The sequence below is a fragment of the Protopterus annectens genome, chromosome 9.part0 (genome assembly GCF_019279795.1).
Source record: "Protopterus annectens isolate FY-2018-M chromosome 9.part0, PAN1.0, whole genome shotgun sequence".
Classification (NCBI taxonomy): domain Eukaryota; kingdom Metazoa; phylum Chordata; order Ceratodontiformes; family Protopteridae; genus Protopterus; species Protopterus annectens.
This window is the reverse complement of record NC_056743.1, coordinates 1,065,105,371-1,065,126,914: the sequence shown is the minus strand read 5'-3', so window position 1 is coordinate 1,065,126,914 and position 21,544 is coordinate 1,065,105,371.

The following is a 21,544-nucleotide window of genomic DNA, read 5'->3' as shown; positions in this document are numbered from 1 at the left end:
CAAAACTGAGATGGTCCTGTGTTTGGTGGCTCCATATGTCCTGATTGATTAATTCTATGATAAGTCTTTCCATTGTTCTGCATATGAGGCTGGTCAGACTTATGGGTCTGTTATAGCCTAGGTCTGTGGAAAGTTATCCCTTATGCAGGTGAATAACTGTAGCTGTTCTCCAGTCACGTGGTACAAAACCTGTATGCATACTCTTAGCACAAGACATCTGGACAAAGCTACATATAATGGGGGGAACAAAAGACCAAAAATAGGGACACTTTTTAATTATTGCTCTTACAAGCTTAGAAAGTTTATAGAATAGTTAAGTTTATAATAAAATAAGTTTATAGAATAACGGGTTTTGCATTAGTATGAGTTTTCTAAAGGATACAAAGTCTGAAACTCATATATCTGTCATTAATTTCTGACTTCAGTCCTCAATAATTTGCCAGCAATTTGCCAGAAAACCACAATTTCTATGAGAAATAGACAAATAATTTGAAGCAAAAGTCTGGTTATTCCACAAAAATCTGTGAGCCTGTGTGGAGGCTGAAATTGAACAGTGCTGTTAGAATATGGCTAAATCATGTTTCATGCTATTTAAAATACCTACAGGGATATTGTCAGGACCCATCAATGCAGTACTTTTAGCTTTTGATAGCCCTTTTAGGACTTGGCCTTGTTTGATAGCTGGCAAGCCAGTTTCAGGTATATCTTGAGGGACAGACAAAGAGGAGAGAGGGGTAAGGTTAGAGCTAAATTTATCAGCCAGTAGGTGCGCTATATTTTCATTTTCAGTCTAGGTAACATTATTCACAACCATCTCAGAGAATAGCTATGTTGTGATTTAGAGATTACGACCATAACTAAAAATGTCTTGTGATTATCTTCAGTTTGGGTATCTATTTTAGCCTCCAACTTGGCTTTGGTGGATTTTGTTTGTCCTGAGTTGTTTGTTTATGTCAGTGATCAGGGCTTTAACATTCTGGGAATTATGCTTCTAACTTTTAGTCAGAATTCTTTTCCTTTTGTTATAAAGCTTGTTGATAATATTGTTCTTGGGTTTGCCCTGCACTTGTTTCCATGGGGTACAGCTGCAACTATGCCACTGTTTACATGCTGTTATAGTGTGGTGGTATACATTTTTGTGTATTCAGTGGAGTTATCTGGGTTCGGTGGGGATTTGAAATTTGCCAATGTACCGCTTAGGAGTAGGTAGTTTGCCTAAAAGAAATTTCTAATGGTAACTTGGGTGGAAGGGATCTCTGGTACCTGATACACAAGGGTTGGTGCAAGATGTCCCCATATCAGTAAGGACACGATCTAATATGTTAGTCCTCCTAGTGGGTACTCTGACAAGTTGTTCCAGAGTATTTGCACTGACAAAGTTCAAGAATCTCTGTGTTTCTGCACTAGTGGTGGTGTAGGTTTCCCAGTCTATAGTTGGATAGTTTAGATTTCCTGGGAAAATGGTATTGGGTTTAATACTGAGTGATTCTAGTTCCTGCAGATAAGCAATGCAGCTTTCTTTTGTAATAGGAGTCCTGTAGCTAGCTAAGATATGGTACGGGACTTTCCTGATGGTTTTTGGATATGAAGAGGCTCTAGTGCTTTAGGCTGCTTTACCAGCCTTGATGTGATTCTCTTCTGGATGTAGATTTAGATGCCTCCACCTTTTTCCCCCTTCTGAGCAGTAGCTGGTCTAAACATGTGGAAGGCATTATAGCCCTGCACAGCTGGAGTGATCACCATTATTTTAAACTATTTCTCAGTCAATATACAGACATCATTGTCATGCAGGGTGAGAAGGGCTTTTAGGGAGTGGAGCTTCTTGTTTAAGGCTCCTAGCATTGATCAGTAACACTTTCATCTTTTCCTTTGCTTGTTTTGTTATGTTGGTTGATTTAACAGGTTTATATTGCCTAAAAAAAGACAATATGTGTGGACAATGTCTTTGCCAATAACCGAAACCCTAGAATGGACAGATGCAGGTCATCCTTGGTGAAGCAGCGTGGTCTGTTGATTACATCCTCCTAGGCTGACAAATGTTGGACACCCTTTGAGTGACACCGGAAACTAAGCCAATTATTGAAGTCAGCTATTTTTAGCTCATATCTTGGCATCATCCTTGAAGAAGGTAGAATTCTGCTCAATGCCAGGTGTATACCTGCCTTAGACACATAGTCTGAGAGCTCCATCATGTCTCTCTTCATTTAGTCCAGAACGGTGCAACTCAAGTCCTTGACACTGGCATTAACTGTAAGAGTCATACCAGTACTTGTTGTTCAAGGACTTGAGTGCATGTGTGATTGAATGGATCCTGGCAGCAGACAAGCAACTAACCATCATATTTTCTTTGCTTAGCCTTTTGAGAGGCACATCTGATGACTTACAATAGCGTTACCTATAACAAGAATGTTTGGTTAGATTGATGCCTGCCTTATGGCTTCAGCATCTGTCACTGCTAAGTATGTAACTCTGATCTCTGTACATCTAGCAAACCCTTGATTATCATGCACTGTATCTCACTGGGGTGCCAGTTCTGCTTAGACCATTTAGCAAAACTCAAAGCAGCCCAACTCCACATAGCTAGTGTTAGGGCATTTTCCTCACAACTTGTTACTTCCCCAGTCCTGTGACTAAAGTCTGCATAGGAACCTAACACCTCCACCTACAACCCCTTCCCCAGCTAGAACTGTTAGTCCATATCTCACATGTAAGTACCTCATATGGAACAAAGGATCATTTGTTGTTAAATAAAGTCATAGTGGAGAACTGTAAAAAGGGGAATAATCTAAGTATGGCATGGATTGACTGCAAAAAATTATTTGATAGTATCCCAAATTCATGGATAAAAGAGTTCTTACAAATGTATAAGATACACCCTACACTGATTGACTACATTACAGTGACCATGAAACAGCGGCAGACCACTTTGCAATTAAGCCATGATAAAGGACAAATTATTATCCCAGGGATAAAAATTCAAAGGGGAATATCACAGGGTGACTCTGGGTCATCTCTGCTATTCTATCTTTTCCTTAACCCATTAAGCTGTCTACTTAACAGCTTAGACCATGGCTATAATTTGGCTCCTAGAAAACAACAGAGTGCAAAGACTTCTCATCTTCTCTTTGTCAGTGACTTAAAACTGAATAGCTCATCAATGAGGAAATGAAAGCACAACTGCAGGCTGTGAAAACTTTTTCAGATGATATAAGAATGTAATTTGGTCTTGATAGATGTGCAAAAGCAACCTTTACAGAAGGAAAACTGCAGAACCAAGAACACATCAGTTTCGGACAACAATGTGATATAAAACAACTTGAGCAAGACGGAGTGTATAAATATTTGGAAATTGATGAAGAATCAACAAAAATCATAAATAAATGCAAATAAAACCTGGTAAGGAATACTTCAGAAGACTTAAATTAATCCTGAAAACAGTGTTGACATCTAGGAACAAAATTCAAGCTATAGCCAATTTGTTCTTCCTGTCCTAACTACAGTTATGGAGTGACTGGCTGGTTCCAAAATATGTTGGATAGATTAGACAGGAAAACAAGAAGGATGCTTCATGCTCACCAAATGATTTATCAAAATCAGTGCTTACCAAGATTATACATTTCCCATTCCGAAGGAGGGATGGGCCCCCTTGAAATTGATTACAAGTATAGATCTGCAATCGTGGGACTGCACACATATCTGCTGACCTCACAAGACCCAAACATAGTGAAAATTTTGAAACATGATAAGAATAAATCTAAAATTACTTCTCTGCTTAATCTAGCAGAAGCATATCAGCATCAAGCAGGAATGGAAATCAAACCAAATGTAGATAAAAACCAGGCAGCAACTGATTGTGCCAAAAAACAAAAGAAAGAATATAAGGTAAAGAACCAGATGAGAAGGCAAGAAATCTGGAAAAGCCATAAATATAGTTGCAAATATAGAAAACTGAAACAACATTATTTTGATCAGGATCTGATGCAGGAATGGTTAAGGAAAGGTGAATTTAAACCAAAAGCAGAAAGGTTAATATTGGCAGTCCAGGATAGCATACTACGTACACATTGGTTTACAACATCCATTGAGCATGTGTGAAAAACAGACAAATGCAGGTTCAGTAAAATATAACTGGAAACTGTCACATATCTTTTTGATGGGTGTGATATATTAATGGCAGAGAGCCTGTATACTGAATGGCATAGTAATGTGGTAAGACTGTTACATTGGAGATTGTGCAAACATTACAATATTGAAGTAGTTGAGAAACATTGGAAATTTAAACCAGAGTATTATAGAGAATGATGAAGTTTATATTACACCCATCAATGGGATCACCCATTACCAACAGTAAACCAGATAAAGAAGTCCATGAAATGAAGACAAAAGTAACACTGATCATTGCAATTGATACACCCAGTAATTATATTGTCTTACATATAGAGAGACACAGAGTCATAAAATACCAGAATTTGCAGGCAGAAACAAGAGCAATGTGAAAGAAGGAAACCCAGATAGTTCCAATGGTAGTAAGAGCAATGGGGTCTCATGAAAAAAAAAATTACAGTCCTATTTAGATATAGTACTGATACATGTAACTCCATATAAATTGCAGAAGGAATCAATTCTGGACACATTACTGTTGCTGCTAAGAGCACTTTTGGCTAACATCAATGACTGAAACAATACTAATTTTATGAACTTTAATCATACTTTGACAAAGGAATGGGTTCCATTCCCATCATGGTATAGAAACCAAAATGATTTGGAAAAATTAGAGGCAATGTTGCAGCATGATACATATGGGACCCCGGATTAAGGACCAATAGGTGGAACAGGAGGCATCTAAAGAAGATTTGCAACTTGATCATTCTCCGGACCCTTCTGTAAGAGACTAGTACAGAAATCCAGTTGAAGTTGCATAACAAGGGAAGGAACAGGAAACAGTGGCAACTGTTGACTCAGGTAATGAGGTGGAGTGATAGACCAAAGGGTTTCCAGGTGAACTAGCAGCAGATGAAGCAGGGTGCATCTGAAGGGGATATGCCACAGGATGCTTTTCTGGAACTTTCTGTAGATTACTCACAATAAAAGGAGAGCAAAGAAGACTATATACTGAAAGACACTAATGTGTCAAGACTGTTGCCTTGGGGATTGTGTAAACACTGAAATATAAAAGTAGCCAGTAAGCATTGGAAACATGAACTACAAGTCAATACAGAGAACAATGAAGTCTATATCACATGGGATCATCCATTACCAACAGTGTGAGAAAATCAGATGTATTAGTTTATGAAAAAAGACAAAAAATTAATTGATCATTGCAATTGCTACACCCAGTGATTACAATGGCTTGTGTACAGAAAGACACAAAGTCAGAAAATATCAAGATTTGTAGGCAGAAATGGGAGATGCACAGACAGATCCACTAGTAGTAGAAGAAATGGTAGTAAAAACAAATTTACAGTCATATATATGCTACAAATACATGTAACCCTGTATGAATTACAGACAGAGGCAGTAATGGGCTCATTGTGGGTGCAGAGAAGAACATGATTGGCTAACATCAAAGACCAAAGCAATACTAATTTCATGAACTCTATTTGCACCCTGACTTAGGAATGAGATCCATTATTGTTATGGTATTAGAAACCCAAGAGACTTGGAGAAAAGAAACTAAGGAAAGTTTTTATTTGTCATAATAACAATAAACATGCCAATATACACCCAGTTCTGTTTCTTTCCCCTTGAATCTATCCTGATGTCTTAATGATATGTAAGTCATTGGTCATTATGGAAATGACATTCCAGCAGCAAAACAGTTCCTGGTCTTTCATCTTTCTTTGGTACATTACAAGGAGAGACAGCAGGTCTGGTGATCCAACATACTTCAAAATACTAACCATAAGAACAAAACGTTGATTGTAAATGAACAAGAGGAAAGAAAAAGAGAGAGAGAGAATGCATTCCATTTTAACTGTTTCATACAGCCGAACATTAAGCCTGATTTCAACCAAAGCAGAACAAGGGTAGTCCAGAAACGACACACCAGCACGTAATACAGGGAAAAAAAACGCTTTAATTTAGCGCTTTCGGCAAAAACTAGACTTCATCAGAATACCATGTATCTAACAAATCAAGTTTAAATACCCTCCCCAGCAGCAATCAAACAATTAAATGACAGCATTTCCCCTTGTGCCCACCACTGTCATATTGTTAGTCTTGATTGACACATCCTGATGTCTGATGTCTTGGTCCTTCACCTGCCTTAGTGGACAGCATGACAGTACATGCCCCATTAGGTTACATTTGAGACATCTAGCTACAAATGCAAGCCATCTACCCAAACCCATGACTTTCCCCATGTCCTATGTAACATGCTGGGGTGGCTAAGGGTGCCCCATGGGTACACCTTTACATGTGTGCAGTGCTGAACTCCCTACTATCCAATGGCAACTTGTTAGCTATGTAAAGGACCCATTTCCTCCCTGTCTCTCCAGCTTGGTTATACTCCTGGTCTGCCAACCAAATCCTCACATTCAAATCTGAAAGCATTTCAGATGTGATAATCATATATCCACCCACACCTACCCATCTGTGAAAATAAGTGCTGATTTCTGCAATATATTTAGTCACACTTTGATATGCCTTCCTCCTGCATTCTCTAAACATCTTTCTGTACAACTCCAGTGTCACTTTATAACAAGCAAGTAAATATTTGTTAACTGTGGCATAATATAAGCAATCAGCATTATTAAGTTCAGACACTGCATGCATAGCTCTACCCATGAGCAAGGATCTTAAAAACCTCACCCACTGTCTTTGGTGAACTTTGTGCTGAATATATAATCTTTCAAAGGCCCTTATAAAACAATCCAAATCATGCTCCTCTTTGTACTGTGGAAAACATAAAATACTGACATGGGCTTCTTGGGTGTGATTTCACCTACCCCATACTTACATTTCTTTCACAACTGTGTTTTTCTCTCTCCTCTGCTTGTCCCTACTGTTTCTGCACCTCCAGTAGTTGCATCCTCTCAGTTGCTCTGAGTTCCATGCACTTTTAAGTATCAGTCTGTAATTACAGTTGGTCTTTAAAGCCTTTTTGGCATGGAACATCCTGTCCTTTGCCTGCCTCCTGACTCCTACTTACTAACTCCATGCTACATTGTGCATAAAATTGCTACCATCCTTTCTCTGAAGATATTAGCCTATTGGATTCCTCTTGTGTGGCATAACTTTTTCAGCTGTGCCACTGACATTTTAACATAGTTGTCAGAAGAGCTCATTTTCTAGTTGTTGAAAAACTAAGCTGACTAAAACACAAAATAACTGCTGTGCACAACTAATCCCCTGTATAGTTTACCTTGTGGCTGTTAGGGCTACCACACACACACTTTTGGTAACAAAGCTGTTTTAAAATGAGTAGAATTCCAGTATTCCCATCAGTGGCTACCAACATGTTGATGGCTGGCATCCCTACTACCAAATGAGACAATATGAATGCAGCACTGCTACCAGTGTGATAGCCAGATAGCAGGATGCTACCCACTGATATAAAGATGGCTGACACTGATGGAGGTGTGAATCCCACCACTGCCAAACATAGGTGAAGTAATAACTAGACAGGGCTCACACATTTGATTCAATAATTAATTAATTTATTTTTTATTTATTTTACATTTGTTAACCGGGCTAGTCCAACTGGGTATATTCCCATTTTTCAGCAGAGGCCCGGGGAGAAAAGCTCCAACAGTAACATACAAAAAGATTAACATGCACAAATATATAAGAAAATTATGCTAAAGATAATCAGAGAGCATTCGCTAAATAAAAAAAGAATTTATACTATTTGTGCAACACAATATAACAAGATTTTCATACACAAATATAAAAGAAATTATGTTAAAATAATCAGAGAGTAATTAATCTACAATGTACAACCTGACTCCATGAGCATTAAGGGAATATGCACTGCCTTCTGACTATGGGCTTCAGTTTCTCCATCCAGGCGGGACTAATCACAGAACACTTAAAGAGCTAAGTTCTTAGCCAAAAATCTCCAGGCTCTTGTCTCACCACTCTCTAGGTGAACCAATGCTTTCCAGTGCCATTTTATCCACAGTAATTGCACTTCACACAAATTATTATTTTATACACTTCTCAGAGAAGGCTGGTAGAATTCTCCTGTTTCCCACAGATTTCTTCCTGGCATGGTGGCACTGTCACCACTATGAATTAAGGGCCAGAGACCCAAACTACCTGGCTGCTCTTGAATTAATCCAGATATGAAACCATACCTATCTCTTTCACTAGTAGTAGGTTTAAGCAGTCTAATGGGAGATGTTTACCACACAGCTTGTTAACCAACAGAATGGAAAATGATTACCCTCTTATCAGATAAATAACAGTGCATAAGTATAATAAAAATAAATGCTAGCCACAAGAGCTTAAAGGTAATACATGAAATTTGCTTAAAGATCTTGAACAAATATGTTTTTCTTGCTGCTTCATTTTGCAGTAATTATGTCCTCATCATGTAAAACGGGCTTTCTGATTCTAAAATATGTCGTTTTTACTTTGGCTTCGTCTCCAAAAATATATTTATTGAGATAAATACACTTGTATTTGTATTTCCTGTATAGGTTCATTGGTGATTCCTAGGCTAATGACAATATGGGCTCTTTTTAAGACTAGTCATGCTTTCCAAATGTATCTGACAAGTTTTGATACCCCAGGATTATTTTAAGGGGTATATGTTGGCTTGAGCATGGGTGATCAAGCATTTACAGGCTGCCTCTGCCTACTAGAGACATAAGTGCCAGACCAAGGGTAAATTTCCGAATCCTCATCCATTAGTTCAAGTTGCACTTGGGTTAGGAAAGCACTCCGCTTTACATGGATGGAAGCCTGCTCCAGAGAAGGAGTAGTTTTTGAGACAGACATCTGTCCCTCCATTATGTCCTCTTTATGTTGCAGATGATATTTTGTAGGCCAGGCCTAGAGCTCCTCTCAGCAGTATGCAGAATACCAATTACAGGGAAAGAGCTTTGAGACAGTTCACTTAAAATGTTATTTACGCTGGAGCCTGTCACTCTGGAAGTGCCATCACCAACAGTGGATAACAGGTGCATGGACACATTGGATATGAACTGAAGGCTTTCTGACTGTGAATACCCACTTGTGTGGGACTCTGCAGTCAAGGTACCCAAGAGAGATTTAGATAATGTCTTGGTCAAGTCCCTATGAAATCTTGTCAATTGAGTTAAGTAGTTTAGCAAATGTAATACAAAGGTTGCTGAAGAGTAAGCCCATTTTCCAAATCTATCTAAAGCTCTAGACTCCCTTTTAGGTGAATGGACAGAAGAGCTCTCCTCCTTTTTTTGTGGTCATTGCCAACATGATGGCATCTACAGCAGGTCCCATGCTCTTTTTGGGTCTGGCTTGTAGGACAACCAAGATCTTGTCAGGTTTTCAGGGTATGGGCTACAACACATCCAGCTCCTTCCACATTCAATGTGAAAACAGGTCAATAAGCTTATCTGCCAGGGGACTACTCAGGAAGCAGATGGGTCAACTCAGAAGGTCCATCCTCTCAGATAAGGCCCAGGTATATTTCGGGGGAGGCCCAAATGAGTCTGAAAACAGTGTGCACTTAAAACATTTAAGTATTCATTATTGTTTTAATACAGGATCATGGGTCATGCTAAATGCAGTAGGAGAGTATTCAAACAGTTAGTGCATCTAGCTAGTTATATTATTTTTATGTTATACTGCACAACTTTTTCTACTTCTGCCATGGAGGACTTTCTGAATATTCTCATGCTGCTATGTATGATTTTCATATTGTACTTATCACTGGTTTAGCCAGTAAACAGCACTTTTTACTAAATCACAAACCACTGCAAGCCACTGGTAAAAGCTTACATGTTTAACATAATTACCCGGTACACTTTATAAATTATTTCTGAATCTGGCCCATAGTGTGTCAATTTGACAGGTCAGGAATGCTACTTACTGCACCTTACCATTATCAAAATTATATTTCCACCTAATAAGTATCAATACACTTCTAGACTGAGTTTGAACTAATCAGCTTGACAAGGTTTCAGATTCATTATTCATCTCTCAATCATTCAATATCCACTACATTATCTCCCCCAAATGCCCTATACAAATGGGAGTACCCCAAGGGTCAATTCTAGGACCACTGCTATTTAATATTTTTACTAATCAACTATCTACCTCTACCCCACACTCATCACTAGTCCAGTATGCAGATGACTACACAGTCATCTCAATTGCTGACTCCTTTCTCAAACTCTATCCTACAACACAGAACTCCTTCTTGTCTATTGAAAACTGGCTCAACCAAAACTCTCTAATATTAAACCCAAAAAAGACCAAGCTCTTACTTTTCATATCTAAAACAATGTCCCACCTAATCTTTCACCATCACTTCCCACAACAACACACCTATCTCAGTTGAAAGCCACACCAAACTACTAAGAGTCATTATTGATGACTAGAAATAAAAACTTTCTCTCAAGCAAAGCTAAAACAGGTCTATTGCATGCCTACCTATTACCAACTCTTCTCTATGGCTCTCAAATTCTCACCAATTTACAGGCCACACTTACATCTAAACTAGAATCCACTTACAACAAGGTAGATAAATTTGCTGCTGAACTACCATATTCATCTCACCACTGCCTTCCCTCTCAGGAAACTGAACTGGTTAGAATTCCCCCATAACCTCTTCCTCTCTCAGCTCCAGATAATTCATTCTATTCTATACCAGCCAACTTTTTTGCCCCAGCATCACATTGGTTACCTATTATAAACTCGAAGTTATGGAACTTTGAATACCATATGGTCAACACCATATGATTGAAGTTCCGTAACTTCGAAATAAAAAAAAAAATAAAATAAAAGACAGTAAACATACCCTGATTGGTTAAAGCAGGGGGGGCAAGCCCCCTTGCACCCCCCACACCCCCGCTACTTAAATATACCAACTCCGAGATCGCACTTTAATGCACTACGGTGCGGAAAGGGAAGATTTCCCTTTCCTACACTGTAGCGCAATCTCGGAATTGGTATATTTAAGTAGTGGGGTGTGTGGGGGTGCAGGGGGGCTTACCCGTCTGCCCACACCCTTTACTTTTTCTTTTTTTTAATGTTTATTTTGAAGTTTTCAAAGTTTCAATTGTTCGATCATTAAAGGTCGACCTTTATTGATTTGAACAATTGAAAATTCGATGTTCCATTAGGAACTCCATCACATTTATCACCCCCCCACCCCTACACCCCTCCAAGAACACTCCGGAGCTCTGATCAAAATCTCCTGTCCATTCACAAACCCAAGATCAACTTAGGAAAAAAACTTTATTGCTATCAGCCTGCTGAGAACTGGAATAAACCAGCACTAGACATCTGTCACATTAGACCCAAACCCCAATTCAGAAAGGCAGTAAAAAATCACTAAAGCAAAAATAAACTGTGTCAGTGCTATATCCCCCCTGACTGATCTATCTCTTTTAGCTATTCTATCTCTCCTCTTTCTTCTACATCAATGCAACTCTACCTTTTCCTTATCACTCATCATCTCAACACTGCAAACTATCTTTCCTACCTCACTGCCTCTGACCTATACACTTATAAAATTATTTTTGCTACTTAACCTCCTCTTCTTTCTTACTCTGCCAGTTTATTCTGTTTCTGGTATATAACTTGTCAACAGTCAAATGTCTAAGCTTTGAGACCCTTACACACTTACACGTAACTACACTGTGAACACTTTGCTTGCCTTGTTAAAATTATAACTATGGTTTTCTTGTACTCTGCACTGTACCTACACATGCTGTAATGTCCTGCTAATAGATATAATATGTGTGTTCTTGTATTATTAACTGACTACTGAAATTACTATGGAGCTTTTCTCCCCGGGTCTATACTGAAAAAGGGCTCTGTCCCAACCCGTTCAGCAAATGTCAAATAAATAAGTAAATAAATGCATTTTTACACTGACTGGTAGAACTATCAAGTTTCCTGATATCTCCCAAAACATTTTGAGACATCTTAAAGAAATAATGGCCACATCCTTTATTGGAAATCTCTCAACTCTGCCAGGTTGACTGGATTCTTGCAACTTTTTGACATTGCCCTCCAATACCTGCTTAATATTTCATTCCTATTACAAGAAAGTACAGCTGTGTAAGCACTTATTATAACAGGAGATGTTTGAATAGATCATCACTGCAGTAATGCTGACAAATGGGATATATCCTGCCATGCATACTGTGTGTCCAGTCAGTATGCCATAGCTCAGATGCTCCTTCCTCACTCATTGTACATCAAACCTTAAATCCAGGTACAATGTCTATGTGCTGGTGCGTAAGGCTGTACAGGTACCAAAGCTCTCAGGGCTTTCTTGCATCAGAAGACGCACTGAAGCTAGCAGCTATGAGGATCGACTCAGGTAATACAAGTTACAGAGGGGGAATGGTAGACAAAATGAGGCTCCACTTTGGCCAAAACAGAAAAAGGAGAAGAAAAAGGGGGCTGAAGGCAGGATGTATGTACAGAAAGTGATCTATGCAAACATATATTATTATGCAAGTTCTTACACAGCTGTTATATGTTCTTCATTAGACCACTGCTGCAGTAATGCAAAAAAAGCTTTTATGCAGGGTGGGAAAGGATACGAGGGTTCAAACAGGAGTCCTGTAACCTTTGAAGGATGATTATGGCAATTTTAATTCTGACTCCAAAAGAAGCATCGGTCTTGTAATATTTTATAAAAGTGTGACTGAAGGCCAAGTTATTGCTTCTAGAATGGTTTTGGTGTCTATCTTTTTGAAAAAAGGCCCCTAGGGAAGCTACAGCTCTTGTAAAATTAGCTTTGATGCTTCCTAACAGGGGTTTTCCATGAAAGAAGATGCCAAGGGATATCCATCTGGAAATGGTTTGTCTGCATACTGGAAGACCTTGCATTTTATCTTCAAAGGAAGTAAACAATTCCAACAGATTTTCTGATTTCTGTTTTCTCGCCCAGATGAAATCTTAGTTATCTGGGGCAATCCAGCAAGTTGATAATTCTTTCAACTTTATTTAAAGGATTAGTAAAAATGTAGGAAAGTGAATAGGCTGGTTCAGAGATATTTCAGTGAACATCTTAGACACAAAGGATAGGATAGTTCTAAGGGATGCTCTGTCCTTATAGTAAACCAGAAAAGGTGGGACAAATGTCAGGGGTTATTAAATAGAAACCCTTTTAGCAGAGGATAGAGGAACTGGAAAACTAGTTTCCATGCACAATATCTTAAAGAAGCTGAGGAAACTGGTTCAAAGGGTAATAAAGTTAATTTCTCAAAAACATAGTTAAGGTCCCAGGGATAAAATAGATTTTCTGGGGGGTATGATTTGAAGGACATTTTTTTAGAAATTGCTTGACTGCATAATATAAAGAAAGAGGTGGATGTACAAAAAAAATGACCTGAAATGGCTGACAAATGCACCTTAATGGAAGTGTATGCCAGACCCTAACTGAGCAGCTCACACATAACAGGATAAAATGTATCCTTACCTGATAGGGATCCCATCCTCTCTGTCTGCACCAAAAAGAAAATCTTTTTTTCATGTAGATATTTAAAACTTTCTTGTTACATGCATTCTGGTCTCCTTTATAACCTAATGAACATCATTAGATGTCAGGTGCCTAAAGAAATCAAAAGTCAATCATATATACCATGAGTTTGAGGGTTTTCAGATTTGGGTGAATGAGAGAGTCATTGTATTGTGTGAGCAAGTCCATTCTGTGGGGTAATGTCTGGTGATTGCCTTTGGCCAGTTGGAAGAGAAGGGAGAACCAATGTTGTTTGGGCCAAAACGGGGTCACCAAGACTTTTGGGACTGACTTTTTAAATAAGAGAAGGGGGGGGGCATACAGGATTTCCCTTTCCAAGTGAAGGAGAAAACAACCATTGTCCAAGTTTGGGGTCCTGGAGCAAACTATTCTAAGCTGACAGTTCAGACTGCCATATAGCTGTCTCTGTGGAGTACCCCATTGGTGGACAATCTGTAGGAAGACCTCCCTGTTCAACATCAATTTGTGGGGTCTGCTCTTGATGTGCTTAGGTAATCTTCCAAGTTATTTCATCCTGAAGGAATGTAAACTGCTTGGAGAAAGGAACTGATGAATAGCAATGTCTCAAGCCATCACTGCTAACCTACACAGGAGGTAAGATATCGGGTCCCCAGTTTATTCATATACCACATGCCAGATGTGCTGCTCATCAGAACCTGATGTGTTTCTAGGGAGCATAGGTGACGGAAAGATTGAAGAGTATGAATCAGTGGTTTAATTTCATTTATTTTATATACTTTTTCCTGTCTTTTATTTGACAAAAGTCCTTGTGTTTTGAATTCTTTTGAACAAACTGCCCAGGCTCTGTATAATGCATCTATATAGACAATTTGTAGAGAAAGATGAATTTGAAAGGGAAGTCTTGGATTTGTTTATCTGAATGAACCACTAGTGTAGTTCTTTCTTCACAAGTGGCAATTCAGGATGATAGCATTACGCCCATATGGACTTTAGATAACATTGCATTTTCCTCATATGCAACCTGGCAAATGGAATCGTTGAAAGAAGGATGTCATATATTTTGGGCAACTCAAAATCTGTCTTGCAGAGGACAGATATAGGTTTATCTGGGATAGAAAGCAGTCTTTTAAGAAGAGAATCTTCTCTGATGGAAGAAAAGCCATCATCAGAGAAGATTCAAGACAACAACCTAGGAATACCAGAGAATGAGTAGGGAGAAGGTTGGATATGCTGATATTCAGTGAATCCTAGGATCTGAAGAAGACTGTTTATGAACTTTTTGTGTTGAGAAGTGTCTTGGATCAGGAAGTTGTCCATAAGAGTAAATGTGAATAGCTTGTCGCTAGCAGAATGTTTCAATATGGGATATACCCATTGGGTACATTCTTGGAGCAGTAGAAAGTAAACAAAGCAAAGCAGTAAAATGAAAGTGCAACCCAAAGGCACAGAATTTTAAGAATTGAATGTGAAGAGGATGCATTAGAATGTGTATATAAGTATCCTCGAGGTCTAAGGAAACCAAAACGTGTTTGAGAAAATGAGAGGAAAAAGACTTCGCAGAGTTAACATCTTAAATTTTGGAATGTTCAAAATGGTGATGAGAACTGATACATCCATGATAGATCTCCAAGTGCCTTCTTTTCTTGGGATGAGAAAAAACTTGGAGTAGAAACTTTTTCCTCTTTGTTTGGAAGCACAGGTTCTATTACACCCTGGTACAAAAAATCTGATAAGACTAGATGTGCTAGATCCCATTGGCTGTGAGGAACATGTGGAATTGAGTATTGAAAAGAAAGGGGTTTGCATAGAAGAGTGTATGCTTCTTGAATAATACTCTGCCATGATCTTTTCCCAAAGGGGAAGAGTGACAGAAAGCTTGTTTGGAAGATAATAGGGGAGTGGGAGGCCAAGCTGGAAGGTTTCCCCTGGAAAGAGCATTTGCTCCCTTGAAATCAGATTTAGGCTTATTCTGACATTTCTTACTGGATTTGTTGCCTTTTTGTTGACTGGACTTCTCATGGTAGAAAGGGCCTGGCTTGAAGGGGCAATTTCTTTGAAATTTTGGAACAGGGGAAAGAAAGAGTTGTTTATACCCCTGTATAATTTACCTCTTTCTTCCTTTTTCTTTAATTTCTGCTGAAGGGGAGCCAAAAAGGAAGCCCTTACCTAAAGGAGCATATAAAAGCTTCACTTTTACACACTTAGAACATGATATTTTGAATTGCTGTTTTAGAGTCACTCTCAGGGATGTTTGGCATAGGTTTATTCATCTTGTCAAAAATAAATATTAGGTATCTTGACACGTGTCTGAAAAGCAGCAAAGGCTGAAGTAGCTGGCATATATACTTTTTCCCATACTAGTTTATGGCTCTAATATCCTTATCATTTGGGAGAACACTGGAAGATGTGAAGAACTTAGAAGGTTTATCAGAATCTGTGGAGATAACTGCTGAATCGGACATATAATTTTTGTATAAGTATTTGTGTTTGTCATGGATTTTGTAATGCCTGTCAGACTTTATAGGTGCAGGTGGTTATGACTCAAGAGCTAGAGAAACGTAAAGGAAAGGATATTCTAAAGCTTCAAGAACTGTGGGCACAGGAGATGGCTTGGGAAATTCCATATGCTAGAGATTGAAATATCTCTTAAATGTTGCATCATCGTCTGTATAATCTCTCCAAAGTAGAGCTCCTCCTGATGAAAGTAAGAGGACAAGGTGTCTTCAGGTTCAAATTTATATCCCGAAGGGAAATAAATCTTAGAAGAATAATCTAAGAGATTAAATTCTGGTTCAAAGGAAAACATTCTCTTGAATTGATTTGTCCTATTTTCTTTTATGGGGGTATATGGAGTAGAAGCAAAACAATGAGGGGGTTTAAGAGCCATCAGGTTTTAAACAACCCCTGAGAAAAATCCTCCATTTTTATTGAAAATGTTTGTAAACAGGAATAACCGGAGGATCAAGATGTTTAGATATTTGATTTTTCTTTTTAGGATATATGAGAAGGCCTCAACACTGGACATCCATCCATCAAATAACCAGGGATATCCTCAAAAACTAAGATTTGAGGAACACCATCTGGTGCTTCTGAAATTGCTAGACTGGGTTCCCCCTTTGAGGCCATTTGACTGGCTGGAGAGGGTATGCCTATAGGCTGTTCCTTAATAGCATCCCATGGTGTTGTAAGAGAGGTAAGAGATCCAGAAGCTGGACGGTCCACAGGTTTCTCTACCACCTCAGTAGGTATATCTGACACCAACCTGGAGAAGGAAACTGAAGAAGGGATGTCTACATTCTGCTTCATAGCTTTCTTTTTTGGTAGTGATTGGAAGTCCAAGATGGAAATTTCAGTATACACAGAGGCTCATGCAACAGCCTTCAGATGTTTATTCAATAAGTAAATATTCAGAGAAGAGAGATGGATTTTTAGGGTTTTTGGAACAAAAGTCTGACAAATGATACAATCTCTGACTTTACGATAATAAACCTAACACAACAAAAATAAAAATAAAAAACAGAGCACTTGGTGTGTAACTTCACAAAATTTTAATGAACAAATATGCACTTTCATCCGTGTATCACAGACTTCATTGGAGTAGTTCAAACCATAAAATGCCAACATGTTGTGCAAACTTTAGCCAATCAGAATAAATAATTAATTAACCAATTTAATTTACAATTTAATTAGCAGTATTAGTTTAAAATCACTACTTCTGTTAAAATAACATTTAAAAAGTCCGTGGACTTAAAAAATGCCTAAAAGTCTCAGTTACCAGACTAATTCTTTGATATCTAAAAAAATCACAGCATCACCACCTCTAGCTGATGTTCCCACGTTATTGATAATAAAAAATATTTTTTTTTCTATCTGTCACATTGAGTGCAATGTCTATAAGGAGCATTAGTGTTTTGTTATCATTGATATTGTAAATATGCTATGTTATCCTTTCTTTCAGTTTCCGGTTGGTCTTACATACATAAAATACACTACATACTATACAGGTGGCAAGACATACTGCTCTCATACTGTTGCATTTACATCTACCTGGGCAAACAAGGGCCCTATCAAAACTCTCAACCATAGCATATGGTCCTTCATGTATAAACCTACAGTATTTACAATAACTACATTTGGTCACGTGGTTAGATACATTTAAATTGTGTTCCTTGTCCACATTTATCTTTAGCAATTTTTTAATGGATTTCCCTTTACTAAATACAGTCTTAGGCTGATCACCAATAATTCACCTTACTTCATTGGTAAACACTAAGTTTCATTTTTTTCCTAACGGCATTAACATATTCGTGGACATCACTGCTGTAGGGGATTATCATTAAAGGACAGTCTAAGTTAGTCTTGATATTACTGCTAACTATACTAACTTCCTAAAAACTTTGGACACCCTGACTTACATTAATTTTAAGAATAGGTATAAATGTATCTTTTCATCCCTTTAAGATTTAATTTTTAACATCATACACAATTGATGCTAGGTATCCCCTATCCAAGAATAACTTATACAGATAATCCAATTCATCTTTAAGGACCTCATCTAACATGATTAATCTAGAATGGTGAACCATCAGACCTTTCGCTATCCTTTTTTTTGATGGAAGGGATGGCAACTTGTGAAATGTAAATACGAGTCAGAGAAGATTGTTTTATAATAGTGGGTGTTTACTCCTTCAAACCAAAATCCTTGGATATCATAACATCTAGATAATTCATTTTAACTGACTCAATATTGTAAGCAAACTTTAAGAAAGCCGTTGACTCATTCAATTTCACAAAAATGCCTCCCATTGTTCCGAAGTACCCTTCCATAAAGTCAAACTATCATCCAGGAATCTATAATTTGTATGTAATAAGGAGGAAAACTCAGAAGCAAATACAAACATTTCCTCCCTTTTGGCAAGGACAGCATTCATATACAATGGTGCACATGCCATCCCTATTGCCTCACCTGACATGTAATGGAAACATTCTCCTTCAAAATAAATATAATTATTGGTCAACACCCATTCAACCAATATTGTCGAAACATGTATATCTGTGGTGTAGAATTCATTAATCTGGGGGCAAAGTATAGACATAAACATTCAAGACCTGTGGTGTGCGGTATAACAGTGAACAAATTAATTACATCCACTGCGATGAATAAAACTTCTTCATCAAACATAAGTGTTCAAACTAGCTAATAAAGCCCATGAGTGCTTTAGAATGTGCAATTTTGTATTAAACAGCCCTTTACATCTCAGTCAACTATAGCTACCCAAAGGTTCTGTTTTAGAGATTTAGATGCCACGATAGGTCTAAGGGAGGATCGCTTTGACATTTATGAGTCTTTGGTATGCCAAACACTGATGGCATGAGGGCTTGGTTACTTTTAAGTACTGAAACATTTGAATACTCACTGCTCCTTGTAAAACCAAATCATTGAGAATAAAATTTAACTTGTACACAATGTTGATTTCATTATGTGATATTCTTTTGTATATTTCATCTGATAACAATAAACACATTTTACTGGAATAGTCAAACCTATCCATAATCGTGACCCCTCCCCCTTTATCTGGTTTCATAATCTGAATATTTCTATTTCCAATAAGTTCCATTAGGTAGTGTCTCTTTTCTGTGGTGAGGTTGTTCATATATTTAATTTTTTGTTCAGATACTTCTCAAACCTGCTCCTCACAAATTCTTTCAGAGACTGCTACCCAGGGATTCATTGGTGGCACAAATATACTCTTTCTAGTAAAACACATAGATGTTTTTAAAGGGCCCTAGGTTTATCAGAAAGTCAGAATTTAATATTCAAATTCCTAGTAAACAGTAAGAGCAGGTGTGGCAATGAGGGCAGCATGTGTCCCATTGTATCTGAATGCTATCCTTGATAAACAGGAGGAATTATTTGCATTTGCTTTTGAGTTTGCCCTCTTATTACAGGCATATTATAGCTTTCTGGACTATTCTTTGATTTTATGGAAGGGTACTTTGGAACAATTTTTGTGAAATTGAATGAGTCAATGGCTTTCTTAAAGTTCACATACAATGTTGACTCAGTTAAAATTAATTATTTATAGGTTCATAGGTTAGTACTGGGCTATCTGCCCGAAGGCATATATTAGCCCAGCCACGCTGTGCGGTATTCACCGCCCCTTTAGTAGTTCCATAGACCCTTGTACTAGCAGCTAGTACCCTTGGCCCCTATCTAGTAGTGCTGTTGGTGTGATCCCCGGTGTGACCTTTTTGTTACCCATCCACTCATCAAGTTTCCTCTTGAAGAGTGATAGTGAGCGGCTCTGTCTTATGTAGATTGGGACCCTGTTCCATAGTAAGGGAAGTCTCTGCGAAGGGAATCTATCCCTCCAGGATGTTCTATTCATTGTTGTGTTGAGGTTTATATCCCTAGAGCATGTAGCTCGAGTAGATTTAGATGTTATGATATCCAATGATTTTGGTTTGAAGGGGTAAGCATCCACTATGTATTGTAAAACAACCATTTCTAACTCTTATTTACATTTCACAAGTTGATATCCCTTCCATCAAAAGAAAGGAATAGTGAAAGGTCAGGTGGTTATCCTTTCCAGATTAATCATAATAGATGAGGTTCTTAAAGATGAATTGGATTATCTGTGCAAGTTATTCTTGGATAGGACTATACCCAGCATTAATTATGTATGATGCTAAAAATGAAATTTTAAAGGGACAAAAAGCTAAATTTGCACATATTCTTAAAATGAATGTAGGTTAGGGTACCCAAAGTATTCAGGAAGTTAGTATATTTAACAGTAATATCAAAAATAACTTGGACAGTCCTTTAATGATAATTCCCTACAGTAGTGATGTCCACAACTATGTTAATGCTGTTAGGAAAAACTGGAACTTAGTGTTTACCAGTGAAGTAAGACAAATTATTGGTGATTAGCCTAAGATTGTATTTAGTAAAGGTAAATCCATTAAAAATTTGCTGGAGATGGGGACAACAAACACAATTTAAATGCATCTAACCACATGACCAAATGTGGTTGTTGTAGATACTGTAGGTTTATACATGAAGGACCATATGCTGTAGTTGAGGTGTTTGATATGACCCTTGTTTGCCCAGGTAGATTTAATTGCAGTAGTATGATGGTAATATATCTTGCCACCTGTACAGCATGTAGCACATTTTATGTAGGTAAGACCAACAGGAAACTGAAAGAAAGGATAACAAAGCATATTTATGATATCAAATATAACAAAACAACTAATATGCTTTATAAACATTGCATTCAATGCGATGGATATAAAAAAAAATATTTTTTATTATTAATAAAGTGGCAACAGCAGATAGAGGTGGTGATACTGAGAATATGTTAGAATTAGTCTGGCAATTGAGAGTTAATGCTACAGTTGCCCCTGGACTGAATGGTAGAATTTCTTTTACCAGTGTACTAAAAATGAGAGCTGATTAGCTCTGAACATCTTGACTGTAGTTTAATTAAGTATGTTTAACAAATTTTTGGCATTTTTTTAGTCCATGGACATTTAAATGTTATTTAACAGGAGTAATGATTTTAAACTAATATTAAATTGATTAATTCTGTATTCTAATTGGTTAGAGGTTGTATAAAATGTCGGTGTTTTAAGGTGTGAACAACTCTGATGAAGTCTATGATACATGGGTGAAAGCACTTAGTTGTTTATTAAATTTTGTGAAGCTACACATCAAGTGCTCCGTTTTTTATTTTCAATCTCTGACTTTATGTTTTGGTCCTAAGCAGAAAAGTCACTTTGTAGGTTTGCGTTTAGAAGAAATCTGCATATCACAGAAGTATTTGCTTCTTTTTGATATCATTACCAAAATTCCAATGTAAAAATATGAAAAAAGAGGAAGCGTCTCCAATGGGGTGTTTAGCTTTCCATCAAAGTGGCAAACTGGACCCTTATAAA